The sequence below is a fragment of the Terrapene carolina genome, unplaced genomic scaffold (genome assembly GCF_002925995.2).
Source record: "Terrapene carolina triunguis isolate 2854851 unplaced genomic scaffold, T_m_triunguis-2.0 Scaffold96, whole genome shotgun sequence".
NCBI classification, from domain to species: Eukaryota; Metazoa; Chordata; order Testudines; family Emydidae; genus Terrapene; species Terrapene triunguis.
This window is the reverse complement of record NW_020664447.1, coordinates 56,809,988-56,827,736: the sequence shown is the minus strand read 5'-3', so window position 1 is coordinate 56,827,736 and position 17,749 is coordinate 56,809,988. Positions and strand designations below refer to the sequence as shown.

The window sequence follows — 17,749 nt, the reverse complement described above, 5'->3', positions numbered from 1 at the left end:
TTAATTAAGATGAGCTATTATGAGCAGATTTGTGTTAGGTCTAGTATCTTATTCTAAAAGTTTGGTACATGCTCTGTAGTTTAAAAGATCTTCTAATATCCATGTTCATTTGATTTATTTTAAGATACACAATAATGCGTGCCATGCATCTAATAATAGAATATGGCCTATATTTTAATACTATGGATTTTGAAAATAAAGGAAACTGGAGCCTTGCACTTACTGTTACTTGTAGACTTCGCAGCAAAGCTACTTCTAGTCAGTTTCTCTTTCATAAACAGAGGGCTTGTCTATACAACACTGAGTTTGTGTGAATTGACCCCGCACTAGCTTGCTGTACGCTGTCTGTATGGACCCTGATGATGTGCACTAACAGTTCCCTAGTTCATTTTGATCTATCGAGGACTTTGAAATACGACTTGATCAAAGTACACAAACGAACTGACACTAACAGAGACTTAGGGCTTGTCTACCCTGGCACTTTACAGCACTGCAACTTTCTCACTCAGAGGTGTGAAAAAACACCCCCCTCTCCTCCCCAGCGCAGCAAGTTTCAGCGTTGTAAAGCGCCAGTGTAGACAGTGCACCAGGGCTGGGAGCTACGCCCCTCATGGTTTTTTTTTTTTTTTTTTTTTAAGAGCGCTGGGAGAGCTCTCTCCCAGTGCTCTGCCATGACTACACAAGCCAGCGCTTTAAAGTTGCCAGGGTAGACTAGCCCTTAGTGTGTAGGGGGCTAATGCAGAGTAGATTCATACCCCAACTTGCCTCCAGTTAAATGTTTGTGTAGAGAAGCCCTATGTTTAATAGGAAACTGTTTTGATTTAAAACATGTCTTACCAGACTCTCTTCAAAGTGCTTTTAGAACTGTATAATCTCTACACTCCACTTGTCCCATGTGTTTCCTGCTCCACGTACATTGATTCACCATTTTTTTTTCTGCATGTTGCTATGTTAGAGGCATCCCTTTAATTGGAGTGATAAGTGTGCTGTGACTAATTCCAACTTGTACCACCTCCATGTACTTCTGATTCCCATGCAGAATAGGACTCCCATATTTTATTTCAAGATGTTTTGAAGATGCATGCAACGGAGTAACAAGTCTATAGATATTGTATTTACTAATCAAGCTTTATTTTGTTTTTTAAAAGCACTGAAATTCCCATTTAAAAAAAAAGTCAGTGTATAATGGTTTTTGAAATCATTTAATTAAGATTTCCATCATGAAAATGTGAAGGAGAACACTACTGGAAGATCATGAATTGTATCTTTATAAGCTTAGTTATACTGACAGAAATAAATTGTAATATCTGTTCTTGCTGATATACTGCAAAATGGAAACAAACCAATATTATCCAAGGAACTGTTAAGATTATTGGGAATATGGCAAATATAATTCTTATCCTGCAACCTTTATAGAAGTAATCCCACCAAACAGGGTGGATTGATTTAAATCAGTGATTTTAATTGACGAATTCAAAATCAGCCAGCAAAAATCCTTGATATATATGATCTGTTTTAATCTTGTTTTGCATTTGTAGTTTTTAGTTATTTTCCTAAAGAGAGGTTGATTCTTGTTGCCTGGTATCCAATAAAACTTGTTGATTAGCAACTAAAACATGCAGCTTTTACGCTAAATTTGATACTTTTTAATAACCAGGAGGAAACACTACATCTATATGTATTTATTTAAGCTTAACACACATTTATTGAGGTTCTTAATATTTCCATTTTTTTAAAGTTGTTAGAAATGTGCCATTCAAGATTTTTCTGATTTATTAGATTAATTTTTACTTGTGATTTGTGTCAAGCTGCATTTGGATGGAAACTGGAATTAAAATAAGAATGCAGAAAAACTGCAATTCAAAATTGTTTATTAATTAACTAAAATCAAACTAAATGAGCTGGAAATACAAGGGAAAAGTAAGTTTATCAAACACGTTTTTCATTTAAAACTATTTTTTTAGACAAAGGAAGTATTTTATCTGTAGCTAACAAATTGAACTGGTTGTTTTTGGCCACCATGTTCACTATGTCCTTCAAGATTTTAGAACTAGTAGATCTCATCCTTTCACACACCCTTTTTTTATTTATAAATTGGAAGTGAAAAACAATCTTTTCAGTCAGCTGTCGGTTGGTTTCTCAACTTTGAACCTGTCATTGAACTGAGCTAGTTAAATAAACTGAAGTAAGAAAATATTCATATCTGGGAAGATTTATCAAATATCCATTTATGTTCAGAACTTACTATTGAAATTTTCTCTACAAATAAGATATTGTTAATCAACTTCAACTAGATTTTTGTGAACTATTTATTATTTTATTATTATTATTATAGTATTGTGGTTAAACTGTGAATCTCTGACAAAAAAAAATAATTTTCTTTTAGTATTTTAAACCCATTGGAAATTCTTGAATTGAAAATTGTTGTTTATGTCAAAATCAGGATACTCTTGTTCAACACTAAAGCTAGTTTAGAAAAATAGAACTATAATAGTGTAAATTACTTTTTAGATTAAAATTTCACAAGTTCTGATTGTTTTTGGAATGGTGTTGAACTTGCTGATTTTTCAACCCCTGATGCAGTGGAAAATAATACTATTTAATTAGTTTATAAATTTTGGATGGAAAATCATTGCAACTGTCAGATTAAAGGCATTATTGCTGCTTTACATAAAAAGTTTAAAACTCGAAATGTCTTATGTGTCCACTGATTTTTTTTCTTTCTTACAGCTCTGCCAATATCTGCCGTGCTGAAATGTTTTAAGTTTTAAAGTTTTCTTCCTTTCTTTGTTTCCTCTGTTGCTGCTTTTTCTGTGACACAAGCCTTTCATTATAGTCACTCTTCTTTTTTTCCTTCCCCACTTCTTTCTTTTCCTTTTTTGAAGCCATGAGAAGCCGATCCATTGGTGAATGTGCTCTGCCATCGGCCTATATACGCAGTGCTAAAAGTGCTCCTGTTCTGATCCATACTTCCAAACCCTTCTTGCCTGATATTGTTCTCACTCCCCTTTCTGATGAGCTTTCAGGTAGTGCCACCTCTGCTAATTTCTGCACCCCCTTTATCACTTTTTTAATCCTTCTGCTTTCAAATTCTGCTAAATCAATAAATTCTTCAAAGTAAAATATTATGGGGCAGCGGGAGGAGAAGGGAAAAGATTAAGAATAAACATTTTGAGTTATGTGAAATATCATGCTATATTTGCAACCCATTCTGGAACTGTTAGAAGTTAGTGCTGTGCCAATTTTTATTATTAATATGAAAATAATGGAACTTTTCTGCTTTTTCAGTTTACTCAATAAGGGTAATTTAACATCCATAGGCTGGGGGATAGAATTGCTCTAAAGCTTTATTTGTGGTGGAGGGAGAAGGAGAGGAAAAACAGGAACAGATTGTTTGTTTGACTGACTTGCCATAGGCAGTCTTTCAACATAAGAGTTTTTGAGCATGCTGTCCACAGACATTGTACTGTCAACATTATGGCAACTGTAATAGAAAAGTAATTTGTGATTGAATATCTATAAAGAGATTATCTTTAGAAAAGCCATGTAGCATGGCAAAATATATTCTACAGTATGCCTGCCTCCTTTTAAAATATATAAAAAGTGGAAAATATATAGTTTGAAATCCCCAAGCAGGTGTTTTTTTTTGTTTGTTTGTTTTTTTAAAGAGGATAATGTCTTCTGTACAGAGCTGGAGTTTTCTGAAAACATGATTGGTGCTGCAGGATGGTTGGCTGGAAGTTTGACAATAGCGTCTTCTGGAGAATTTAGTTTTTCAACAAATAAGTAAAATTTAGAATTAGCACAAACAAATTTTAAAAGTAACTAGCTGGTTGTGCTAGGTGTGTTTGGGTATTTTTTCCTGCTGTTTGTAAGTACCTTCATTAAGCTGTTAGTTTCTTTTCTGCTAACATCCCTCCTTATTATCCCCTGCCTAACAAGGTCTTCATGAAGCAACCCGACAACTTGTTACCTTTCCTCTAAAATGTGCATTCCTGGCTAACCCCATCAGTATTCCAAGGTACTCTACTCTGGGAAGCAGGTTGGACTAGAACAATGGTTTTCAACCCCCCTTTTTTTTTCTTTCTTTTTTAAATCCACAACCCACCATATCCTGCAATCTTTTATGTGTAAAGAATGGTTGGATTTGGGTCTCTGGATAATTTTTGGGGTTGTTTTTTAGGGGGGCAGTATGGTGTAGTTGATAGAGCACTCGACTGGGATTGACGCTTCCTGTCTCGGCCATTAGTCTGCTGGGTGACCTTGAGCAGGTCAGTTTGCCGCACTGTGCCTCAGTTTCCCCATCTGTAACGTTCTTTGTAAAGTGCTTTGAGATGTGTGGGTGAAAATAGATTTAAAAACTAGATGGTACCAATATACTCCATTTATAAGAATCGCTGATAAAAGAATCAAGCGCATATAGTGATCAAAACCACTGGGACAAAATAATTCCCTGTACTAACCTATACTCCGCTTGTCAGAATCAACCACTTATAAAAATCAAATCTTCTGGAACAGATGTGATTCTTATAAAAGGAAAGCACTGTATTATTATTTTTCATTTATTTATTTATTTATTTATTTGTCAGTTGTGGATCTAAAAAAAGTGGGGTTAGAGAATTTAAGGTTGCTAGGACAGGAAGAAAGTTAATGGTGGGGTCTTGTGCCCACCGGTGTCTTCCCTCGTGTTCCTTCATAACCCAACTGTGTTGTTTTACCCTAGTGTTTGAGTTTTGAGTGAAAATAATGCATTGAGGTTTTTGTGCAGAATTTCATTGTAATATTTTTCGTTATATACTCAGTGTTGCTTGCTAATGCCATACTATTCTAAAATCTGTTTCATGAAAGATTGGGCTAATCTAAAAAAGCTTCAAATACACCAGCGGGTAGAATGGAGTTAGGAAGATTAATTAGCACTATAAGACGTCTAGTAGCCCTATTCTGATGCATATTGATCTTTTAATCTGTAAATCTTGATTGAATATTCTCCTTGGTAAAAAATAAAATGCATTCAGTACAGCATCAGTATACTGGTAGATGAAGCACCAAACACTATATGCATACATATGTAATATAAAGAACAATGCAAGTGACCATGATGTAGTGATAAAGCTCCTTAAAAGAGCCTCTACATCTTAAAATCAAACACACAAAAACCACTCTTCTGACTTCAAAACAATTGATGCTTTTTCCTATATCGTCCTCCTCTCCCACAAAAATAACTGAGGTTCTAAACTGACTAACGTGCTTGGAACACCATGGGTTTTGTTGTTGTTTTAATTAAATGAACACAAATCACTGTAGATCAGTCTTAGTATTTAAAAAGGGAAAAAGAAGGCTTTTACCCCCCTCTCTCTGGTAGTACATCTTGAATTGCGCTGAGAAAAAATTACACCTTCCGGATGCTGTTCTGTGGTGTATAGCATTTGAGAGGTCATTTAAAAAGGAAAGGAAAAATATGCTGAATACTATTCCCCATAATGGAAGGACCCACTCAAAAGTTATTAGCTGCTATCAGAGAATGAAGGCTGCTAATTTGCCTCCTACACATTCTTAGGAGTTCTGAATTTGAATACTGATTATCTACTGAATTCCTTTAATGGTGCTCAGAACTGGAGACTGGCTTTTCTAAAAATATTACTTTGAAAGATCTTTTTTTCTGCAGCGGGCCTCTTGCTTTAAAAAGACATTTCCTTTGGTGTGCAATTATAATTATCTTGAAATCGTCTAATGTTTAAGATAAGCGAGCATTTTTCTATTTTTTTTTTTCCCCAATACACCCAGTGAGTAAGTATTCAGTCTGGCTTGTACTCCATAAAATTAGTTCATTTGAAGCTATTGAGAACTCAATCGTGCCTCTGCCAATAAGCCCTCTGTTAGAGCCAGCATTGCCCATAACAGCCTGAGAGGGAAGCTGCAACCCAGTGAGTCAAGGCTCCACACTTCTAGACCTTTTCTTCCCACTTGTTTGGAGGTAGTTGGATCAGTTTTATAGAGGCTGCATCAGTTGCAGTGCTGTTATCTGTGATGCAGATAGCTGATACAGGAGCATAAGGGGCACAATGTGCTCCCTCCTCATGGCCGGCTCCAGGCACCAGCGAAGGAAGCAGGTGCTTGGGGTGGCCAATAGAAAGGGGCAGCACATCCGCGTCTTCGGCGGCAATTCGGCGGTGGGTCCCTCAGTCCTTCTCTTCCTCTTTGAGCTGCCGCTGAAGAGGAAGAGAGGGATTGAAGGACCCGCGCCGCCGAATTACCGCCAAAGAATGAAGTGGCGCAGTTGGGCTGCGGCCGAAGTGCCACCAATGGGCTTTTTTTTTTTTTCCCCTTCGCCACTTGGGGCGGCAAAAACCTGGAGCCAGCCCTTCCCCTCGTATCCTTACACCACCTTCATGTAGTACAGGTCACCATTTGGCTGGCCTGAGTTAGTTCATTGAAAGATAATCCTCTTGGCTTTATGCCTTTTCTGTCGTATGAGGATACCTGCTCCTATCTTCTAGCATGAAATGGGGAGCAAGAGAAATTAATGTCTATCAGAAATATATGAAAAATGTAGTTCCTGGTGCAACACTTTTTTATAATGAAAAGATGCATACTCCTTCATAGTGGCCGTGAGCTGCAGCTTTACTAAATCACATTTCTGCTTGCTTGATATAATATGATGAATGGTGGAGAATTCTTGATGCTCATTGTGTCTTTCAGTTTTACAAGCTGTTCACCATGTTCTTAAGGGTTATTCTGTTGAGCCCTGAGGTTCTGTGTTGTCAGGCTCTAGCGTTGCATTCAGGAACATCAGGCAGTGGGATGGTGGCATGTTTGGTGGATACCAAACGGTTATGTTTAATCACCTGGCAGGTCAATTTTCTCCAAGAACCAAGTAAAATTCTAGATTCTGATAACTGAATATTTGTGGCAATTTATATGTCCAACACAGTGTTTCTAGTGATCAAGGGCACAGAATTGGTAACCGGAGTGGGCTTCACATTTAACTTGTGGCATGAAAGCTCTAAATCTCTTTACCTGATAAGATAAGGAAGCAGCAACACGGCCTGCTCTTGAGAGAATGTTAAACATTAATGTTGCAGCATAAATGCCCAGACCAATACCATTAACCTTCTGCATTCTGTCAGTTTAGGCTGATGACTACAGCTAGTCCACGTAGAAGAGCATCTTAGCATCCCTGAACTGTTCTCCCACTAGGGGTGGCTAATTCTTTAATACTCTTGGAAAGAATCCTATAGAGGCTGTATTTGTAGTGACTCACTCTTCATAAAACCTTAATTTTTGTAAAGTGTTACAGGAAACAAATAGATTAGCAGGTCCATGTTATGGTAAGTAATAGCAACGAATAGAGGCCAAAATTTAAAGATAATCTGAGTGAACAGGGGTTTCACATCCCATTACACTTTTCTTTTAGTATTCTTTTCACATGTGCTTGTTCCAGATCCTTAGCATGTTCATAAGACTGAATACATTTCAGAATGCACAGCTAGATAAGCTAGGAAAACACTGCTTTCGTGACTGCCCCTTTGTGCAGGGTAGATGGTGAATACATTTTCCTAAAGGTAAGATCCTCTAGTTTTGTATTGGATGGGACTGGCAGGGACTCAAAGCCTTTCCTTAGAACCTCACTTGTTCTAATTTCTACCATATGAGGGAGGTCCGATGCTGGCTTCAGATTTATTGACATAAAATATTGTCATAGGCCTTTGTATAGGTTTCTAATGCTGTTGGAGAATACTGCCCAATGGTGTAACCAGAGCCAATTGAACTGGATTGGAAAGTACAGCTATACATAAACCTATGTTGAAAGCTCATTGTCTGCCTTCACTACCTGGCCACTGATTCTCTCTCTCCTGGAGTTACACGTGCATTCCAATGTCCATGTGCATTCTCCCATGCCTCTAAAACTGCCAACCCAGGTGCATGTGGCAAATGCCACATACTGCTAGTATGGGGAATATCTGACTGGATTAGGCAACTATAATATCTCATGAGAGAGCCTTATAATGCTAAATTCTGTGGGAGGAGAGTTGCAGATGACTAAAGCCACAAGAGATACCACTTGTGCCGTTGAGTGGGCACTGGAGCCAGTAGCCATACCAAACATCTGATCAGTCCATCCATCCCCCTGCATTGGCTCTGATTCTGACCCCAGAGCGGGGGGACTTAACTTACATTGTCAGCAGTGAGCTGGAAAGCTTATTTCTGCAAAGGAACAGTTTCTCCCTGTTTTTGTTACCTTTGGCTCCCAACCAAAGAAGGCCTCTGTTATGGTTTGTGTGCTCAGATGTCCGTTTTTATACTTCTTCACAGGCTTCAGTCCCTCATCATCTCATAATAGTAATGTTGTCTCTGCTTCTTCCTTGTTCTTTCACCTCACCTTCAAGTGTCTTCCAAATTGGGGGTGGGGTGTTCTTCGAGCGCTGGTCCCTATTTGTACTGTGGGGTGTGCATGCGTTCAATGCATCTGAGTCCAGAAGATTTTTTGATAGCAATGGCTGCTATTCTGCATCTGCACAGTCATCTTCCTGGTGCTTCAGACCGAGGGTATAAATGGCAGCATGGACCAACCACCTCTCCAGTTCCTTTCTACTGCCCCTGGTGTGAAACAGAATGGTCCAACACTTGCTTCCTTCATTGATTTATCTGTAAATATTTGTTATTTTCCGTAGGGTAATAGTTTATACAGACAGTTGTTCAGTGTTGCTAAATTTGGCGATATTCCCCCCCGCCCCTCTCCCCGGAATCCCGGACTTTAAGAACTACATCTTTTGTCGCTGATCCTTCCCAGTTCGGTGACAACCACGTCCAGTCTACTGCATTGGAGAAACTCATGTTCATTCCAAGTGCTCAATTGCCAATCCTTTCCTCCAAGAACCTGCAAGGTATGTGAGTACCAACTGCAGAGGTTCCTAATGGACCCACACCCAGGAGAACCCCTTGTACAATGAGCTGAGGAGCCACAGACTGCTCCGCCAGGCTCTGTAGACTCCATTACTGCTACCAAGAAAGGTGGGTAAAGTCCTCCACCATCTCTAAGTGGAAACATTAGGGAAGATCCTCTCATAAGCAGAGGGATAAATCTCCATCTGAGCTCTCTCCTAAGAAGGGAACCCCCTTTTATAAGTCCTTGGGGACGGTACTACAGCAGTTCTTTCCGAGCATAGCACTGAAACCCTGGCTCTGAAAAGCAAGACTGCTTTGAAACTGGCACCATCGGCTACCCCACTACTATCCAAAGCACCATTGAAAGAAGAGTATTGGCCACAACCAGCACAGATAGTATCAGGATTTTTGACTTGGGAGTCCTCATTGCCAAGATCTCTCATTAAGCTGACTCTGATGGTGCAGGCAGAGAGGAGCACTCATTTCCCCCCTCATTAAGAGAAAAATACAGTGCTCAGCAAGACCTCCTCATCCTGCAGGATTCTAAGTTTTGCCCATTCTTTCAGGCCCTACCATTTCTAGAGACATTCTGACTTCCACTATTCAGGAGTGGCACAACAGGGGAAGTCCTTCCACCAGACAGTCTATTAATCAAGGTCTCGCTAAACCAACAGTATCGTCAGTGTATGCAGAGATTCGGTCTCTGGTATGCTCTACTAGCAGAGATACTATGAAGTATACAGTACCATCAGCACCGCTCATGGAACACAATCCAAGCAGATGATGCTCCTCATGAATATTGGTGCCAAGGGGGCAGAATTTTTATTTACTCACTCGACTCCAAAATTTGGTGGACCAGGCAGCATCAGAAAGGAACAGACACCAGCAAAATTCACCCCTTCTGATAGAGGCTAAGCATTTGGACTTGTTCAGTAGAAAAGTCTCTTCCTCCAATAGCCTGCAATTCAGAATAGCAAACTATCAGAATGGCCAAACTCAATTTTGTGAACTATAACAAATTCACAGAATTTCAGATAAACTCCCACATGAACTTAGTGGACAGTTTGAAGTGCTTATTGAGGAAGAAAAGATTGTGAGATCATTACGGCAGACTGCACTTGCTGTAGCTGACACAGCCTGCCATTCAATGGCCGTGGCAGTGGTCATGGGGAGAGCATTGTGGCTTCGGTCTTCTGGGTTCCTGGGAGAGGTCCAATCCACGGTAGAGGGCTTGCCCTTTGAGGAGAACTATCTCATTAGTGAGAAGACAGAAGTCCCTACGCTTACCAAAAAATTATAGGGGAACTCTCCATTTGCTTGGTGTTTATACACCAGCATCCAAGAGTTTTCCATAGGCTGCAACCATACAGGCAAAGACCTACTTTCCAACCATTTTCCCACCACAGACCTTTTGAGCCTCCAAGGCAGTGTCGGAGGCTGCAAAGAACTAGACAGACTGCTCCTCTTGATTTTTACCTTCGGAACCCGGCCATCTCTAAGGAAACAATTATGACAAGATTGTCTAGAGCTGTGAACCAACTCTGCTCCTACACTTGTCTTCCTATACCCAATTTGGAGGCCATCTAGTCTATTTCTTCAACGACTGGTGGACCAAAACATCCAACAGATGGGTCTTCGACATTGTTCATGCAGGATACATGATACAGTTCCTCTCCCTTCCCCCTTCACAATCTCCATCCCTGTTCCTCTTCAGGGACCACTGTCATGAGGAGATGCTCATTCAGGAAAAAGGCTCCTTCTGCATCTGGGAGCCATAAACTCCTCCTCAATAACAAGGAAAAGGGTTCTATTCGATATTTCCTGATTTCTCTCCCCCCATCCCCCAAAAAAGGGAGAATGGAAACCTATCCTAGATCTATGATGACTCACCATCTACATTCAAGCAGTATGTTTCAGAATGGGAATGTTGGCAGCAACAATTCTGTCATTAAACAAAGGAGATAGGGATCTCACGTTGAGAACTGTGAACCAATTTTTATATAGATATCCACCCCGTATACAAGAAATTTCTCAGGGTCACTGTAGGTCCAAAACACTATCCCTACAAGGTGCTTCTTTTGGCTTTCCTACAATCCCAAGGGTGTTTACAAAGGTGATGTCAGTCATGGCAGCTCACCTCCAACACAACAGAATTTCTGTCTTTCCATACCTCGATGATTGGTTGTTGACAGGGAGATCTCATCAATAGGTACATTCAGCAACAACAGCTCTACTCAAGCTGCTGCGACCACTGGGCATTTGTGTAAACAAAGAGAAATCCATGTTGGTCTCCACATAGATGATCAAACTTTATCAGAGCATCACTGAACTCTATCAGTGTCAGGGCATATCTCCCAAAGGACAGACTCCTGATCATGAAGGCACTAGTCGCAAAGCTTCAAGCCAGTCCACAGACATTGGTTGCGTCATGTCTTACTCTCTTGGGTCACTTGGCTGCCTGCACATATGTAACACTGTTTTCAAGGCTTCAACTTCTCAGCCTATATGTCCCAAGCAGAGACAGCATGGAAAAACAGGAATCTATCCCTCACAGTATATGAGACTCACTAAATTGATGGAAAAACAGTTACCAATTGTGTGTATGGGACTCCCATTCATTTCCCCTCCACATGAGAAAATACTCATCACAGAAACCTGCTTATTGAGATGGGGCACTCATCTGGGTGAACATACAGCATGCATGAAACGTATGGACTCTACAGTTTGGAATTGCAAGCAGTCCTCAGAGCTTGCGAAAGGTTTCTTCCATACATAAAAACAGGACATGTTCAAGTACAGTCAAACAATATGATGACAGTATTCTATATCAACAAGCAAGGCGGCATGAAATCCAACCCAGCCATCATCCTGTGAAATTGGTGAATCAGTCACCACATCATTCTATCAGCAGTGCACCTTTCAGGGATACACAATATTCTTGTGGACAGCCTCAGCAGATTCCTATCTGGGGATCAAGAATTGGAACTACAGAACTGTCTGGTTCAATCGACATTCCAGCAATGCGGACCCTGACATGTGACTTGTTTACAATTCAGGACAACACAAAATGTAGTACCTATTGCTTTAGGGGCACCCAGAGTAAAGACCCCAAAGGAGAGACATTTCTACTGCATCAGGGCAGCTGATGTACCGCTCTCCACCCGTCCCACTCTTACTACAAGCACTGAGAAAGATGAAGCATCATGGTTGCTCCCAAATAGCCCAGATGTTTCTGGTATCTCTGCATTCTTCAGATGTCAGCTCAACTGCATGTTACACTCTTGTTCTCCAGGCTTTCCTTGCCCAAATGCCTGAGCACAGAGTGGAGGAGCAATCAGGGCCTGATCTTGCTGTCCACCATGCCTTACTTATACATGACAGACAGTGAGACTGGCTAAATTGGCTGTGACAGCTCCTCTGCCCACTTGTTCACAAGGTTGCATATTAGAATGCTAGTAATCTTTTTATCGAAACTTGCTTTTAGCACCACTGGACTTTGAGTTTAAGATTTTCAAAGGACTCTAAGGGAATTGGGTGCCAATCCTATTCATCTTCTGTTGGAGTTAGCCACCCAATTCACTTTGAGTCCTTTGAAAATCCACACTTAAGGAAAAAAGTTGTTGAACACCATCCAATGTTCGCTAGTTAAGAAGGCTCAAAAGAAAGAAATTCTTCCAAAACCTTCACTGCATGTGCACTGTAATGCACTAGCTTTCAGAAAGAAAAGGACTAGCTCCAATCCAGCCTCTAAGATCGCACTTTTTCTGGTGGAGGAAAATGTGACATTTCTCCTTGAAAGTCCATCAGCTGACTAACAGACTTGTGGCAAAAATAATAATCTGTATTATACATATAGGACATTTTTACTATGGCTGTAATTATTGAATACAAGTCTGTCATTTCTTCACCTTTCGGGTGCTTCAAAATTGTGCTATAGCTCCATGAATAGAATAGCAGTAAACCAAATGTAATCCACAAAATAAAAATGAGGATTTGCAAATTGATCCTTGTAGTTAGAAATGTGATCAGTACAGTCTACTTAATTTGGAGGCATATCTGCAGTCTTCTATCAAGGAACATTTTTAAATTAGAATCCTTTAAAATAATTATATATGGCTCCATATCCATTTGGGGGACACTCTGTGATAACTAAAACATACATGACACTTCAGAGAAGGGAGAGTGAGGCAATGTTATTGATGAGGCAAAGGAAGGAAAGATGCCTGGAAGAAATAGATTTGAAGGTGTTGGGCAGAGAGCAGGCTTACTGAATAGGAAATTGGAAATTTTTCCAAGCATTGGGATGAAGAGGCAAAGGAAGCAGTAAATTGAGAGAATAGGGAGGAGCCAGAGGGGGATACTTAATATTGAGCCTTTACACCTTTCCTCCAAGTTGAGTGCAAAACTCTGATGAAACAGTATTATGACTGAGCATTGAAACGTAGACAAATCTATTTTTTATAATGTCCCATAATTCAACCATACCTCTGCAAATGTTTTATATTTTCTTACATATCATACTGTCAATCCTAGAAACCTTCAGAATGAAAATATTTGTCTTTAAGAGCTCTAAGATGATAGATGAGAGCCAAAAAATCTGCTTCATTCTCTCCATCCTCTGAACAAGCCTTCCCTGATTTCTGTGACCCTTCTGCAGATATTGAAGCAGGACCCCTCCCCATAAATTATGTGGAGAATCTCCTGCTCTTTGCCATTTGATCTCAGAGCATGGATCCACTTCTTGGCTATGTGCCTATTCCGTCATGCTCCCCACCAGCTGCTATGAAGTTGTCTGCTTGTCCTGTCTCTCCGCATGAAGGAATGGGTGGGCCCAGCAGATGGGGATAAGGAGGTCAGAGGAAGGAGAGATGTGATTGGGTTGGATTGGCGCATCTAAGAGCCCTGAGTTGCAGCCTTTCCTTCCTTTGCCTAACTACAGACTCTCCCTGTCCTGCAACAACCCCCTCCCAGAATCTTAGGAATGGGTCAATCCTGAAGGGTTAAAGTGTATTTTTGCATATGTTTTTTACACCACTTGATTCAAAGCCCAACTAGGTGTTTCTGCAGTGCAATTAATAAGAAACGTGTGCACGCTCCCCCCACTCCCCGAATAAATAGTGTCCAAAATTGAATTTATGCCAGTGTGCAACAAGGATGAATTACAGTTGCTGAGGATACCATAATGTTGTATTTCTGAACAAAGAATCATAGAAGATTAGGGTTGGAAGAGACCTCAGGATGTCATCTAGTCCAACCCCCTGCTCAAAACAGGACCAACCCTGCTCAATGGATAGTGATCAATGGCTCCATGTCTAGCTGGCAGACGGTATCAAGCAGAGTGCCCCAAGGGTCGGTCCTGGGGCCGGTTTTGTTCAATATCTTCATTAATGATCTGGAGGATGGCGTGGACTGCACCCTCAGCAAGTTTGCAGATGACACTAAACTGGGAGGAGTGGTAGATACGCTGGAGGGTAGGGATAGGATACAGAGGGACCTAGACAAATTAGAGGATTGGAAAGAAAAAAGAAACCTGATGAGGTTCAACAAGGACAAGTGCAGAGTCCTGCACTTAGGACGGAAGAATCAAATGCACTGCTACAGACTAGGGGCCGAGTAGCTAGGCAGCAGTTCTGCAGAAAAGGACCTACGGGTTACAGTGGACGAGAAGCTGGGTATGAATCAACAGTGTGCCCTTGTTGTCAAGAAGGCTAACGGCATTTTGGGCTGTATAAGTAGGGGCATTGCCAGCAGATTGAGGGACGTGATCATTCCCCTCTATTCAACGTTGGTGAGGCCTCATCTGGAGTACTGTGTCCAGTTTTGGACCCCACACTACAAGAAAGATGTGGAAAAATTGGAAAGAATCCAGTGAAGGGCAACAAAAATGATCAGGGGGCTGGAACACATGACTTATGAGGAGAGGCTGAGGGAACTGGGATTGTTTAGTTTGCAGAAGAAAAGAATGAGGGGGGATTTGATAGCTGCTTTCAACTACCTGAAAGGGGGTTCCAAAGAGGATGGATCTAGACTGTTCTCAGTGGTACCAGATGACAGAACAAGGAGTAATGGTCTCAAGTTGCAGTGGGGGAGGTTTAGGTTGGATATTAGGAAAAACTTTTTCACTAGGCGGGTGGTGAAGCACTGGAATGGGTTACCTAGGGAGGTGGTGGAATCTCCTTCCTTAGAGGTTTTTAAGGTCAGGCTTGACAAAGCCCTGGCTGGGATGATTTAGTTGGGAATTGGTCCTGCTTTGAGCAGGGGGTTGGACTAGATGACCTCCTGAGGTCCCTTCCAACCCTGATATTCTATTATTCTAACCCCAACTAAATCATCCCAGCCAGGGCTTTGCAAGCTGGGCCTTAAAAACCTCAAAGGATGGAGATTCTACCACCTCCCTAGGTAACCCATTCCAGTGCTTCACCACCCTCTTAGTGAAATAGTTTTTCCTAATATCCAATCTAGACCTCCCCCATTGCAACTTGAGACCATTGCTTCATCTCAGTGAGGTGTTAACTCAGGTACTTAAAAATTTTGATATTTTTAGTATCATTAACTAATGCACTGCTAATCAAAGTGGGGAAGACAGAAGTAGGGTGATCATATTATGAACAACTGCACTCTGCTGAGAGAGGAATCTCATTTTAGTCACTCAAGTGGGTGCAGCTTATTTTGTGGACAGAGCAGAGCTTGGATGAGTACCAATACCACCTTTTTCTAATCTGCCCCCTGCTTGTCCTCATTAATTGCCTAATCCAAAATCCATTGAAGTCATTGAAGATGCCCATTGACGTCAGTGGGCTCTAGATCAGGCCCAAAGTATTAAGCACATGATAAATTTGTTTAAATTTTTTTTATCACAACCACACTGTCTTCCCCTCTTCCCCCCGCCCCAAAATTACTTTTAGCATGAAAATATCTACTTTCTTTTTCCACCTTCACCCCACAAATGGATACATTCATATAACTCAGAAATGGCTATATGGAAGTGTACCTAACTTGTCCAAAATATTCACCTTTGGTTGAATAACAAACAAGAAATTTCAGCTCAAAGGTTAAATTGCTCTGCATACAAGCTCCTTAAACGGGAGGTTTGTAAGGTAACTTCAGGTTCAGCCTTAATTAAATGTTGCTGTCATCGTTTTAGGTGACTGTGAACTAGTAATTCAGAAAATTTTAAAGTGACGTCAGCCCACTTTCTTTAACATACGATGGTTAATCTTGCAGTAACATGTCAGAGTGTCTCTCGTTAAATTTTGGGGTGGAATATATCCTGGTTTTAAATACATTTTTGCAGTCCTGAAGATAAGACTGTCTTAATTTAACCTTAATAATTCCTCCATTTTTATGATCAAGTAACCTTGATGGTTGTTAATGTTTCTGGCTTTTAAAAAGAATCTGCAATTAAAAAAACATAACCAGGAAGTGAGTGATTCTAACAAAAATATGGCAGATATTTTTATAATAAAACTCTATTACACATTCCATTAAAAATACTGCCTCGAATAGCTGTAATTCCCATCAGGAAACTGATACTATTTGAGCATCTGTAACAGCCATTTGCTATTATCCATTTTTCTGTATCCCACATTACTGATTTGGTACTATACATTGTGTAATGTTAGTGTTTCCTTTAGCATTTTAGGAAATTTGAGGGATGAAGTTATAGTTTCTCAATTCAATGGATTATGTGAAATGGATTAGTGTGATCTCTGTCCATTTGCTGGGGGATATATATTGGGCCTGCAGAAGCCCTGCACTTCAATTAGTACTAACTTTCACTTGTATTAGCAGCCTAAGCAGAGGGGTCAAGAACTAATAATTGAATGGGCATAGAGTGCTTTCTCCTTTCACCCATAACTATGGTTTTTCTTTCATACTGGTTAACTGTATTAACTATTCTGTGGATGTAAAATTTCAGTTTCTAGAGGCTTGTCTACATAACCCGCTGGATCAATGAGCAGCAATCAATCCAGCAGGGATCGATTTATCACATCTAGTCTAGACGCGATAAATCAACCGACGAGCTCTGATACTCCACTGCGGTGAAAGGCACTGCGGAGTTGACGGGAGAGCGTCCGCTGTTGACTTGCCTCACATAGCTGAAGTTGCATAACTTAGATCGATTACCCCCCAGTGTAGACCAGACTTAGGTCTTTAAAGTTCGTGAGAGTTACCAAACCTAAATTTACTTGAATAAAACTCTTTGGTGGTGGTGTGGTTTTTGTTTGTTTGTTTGTTTTTGGTGTGTGGTTTGGGGGAGAGGGGGAGTAGGTATGGTGGTTTCTTTTTGTTTTGTTTTTTGTTGTTTTTTTGTTTTTTTGAGGGAAGTTAATTTGTGTTGTCTTTTGGTCTGGTCCCAGTCCTGGTCTGGTTTTTTGGCTTCCCAAAATGGGATCTTTTAACAGTTAGTGTGGTAATATCTGTTATCTGTGTATCAGTTATCCCTTTAGTTTTGCATTCTTGAAGACTAGAAATATGAGGAAAATATCCTTTTAACAATAAAGAATTAAGTTAACTTGTGCTTCATCTATACATGTGTGTCCCAAAGGCCCAAGCTCCTCCACATCTTCTCTTTTTAAAACTTAAGCCTTCATGTATGCATTATGTGTTAGATTAAAAAATAAATTACTAGAGACTGATAAATATTAGGTGTCACCCATTTCTACTGAACGTTCTTATTTTTCCAGATAACTGCCATGTTCTCCTCTTGAATTATGTATTTCTCAAGAGTTTAAATCCATGGAGAGTTCTGCTGTTGAGATAATATTACAAGTACCTTTTTTTCTCTTTTGAACATTAGTTAAAATAATTTTGATTGAATTATTTAACTTATTGGCACAGCTCTAGCTTTAACTGTACTTCC

At 40.3% G+C, this 17,749-nt stretch overlaps 1 protein-coding gene across 2 annotated transcripts in view; it reads left to right on the top strand.

Moving 5' to 3' along the window:
* RALGAPA1 (Ral GTPase activating protein catalytic alpha subunit 1) overlaps positions 1 to 17,749 on the top strand; it is a 240,762-nt gene that overhangs the window by 76,775 nt on the left and 146,238 nt on the right. The window lies entirely within an intron of this gene.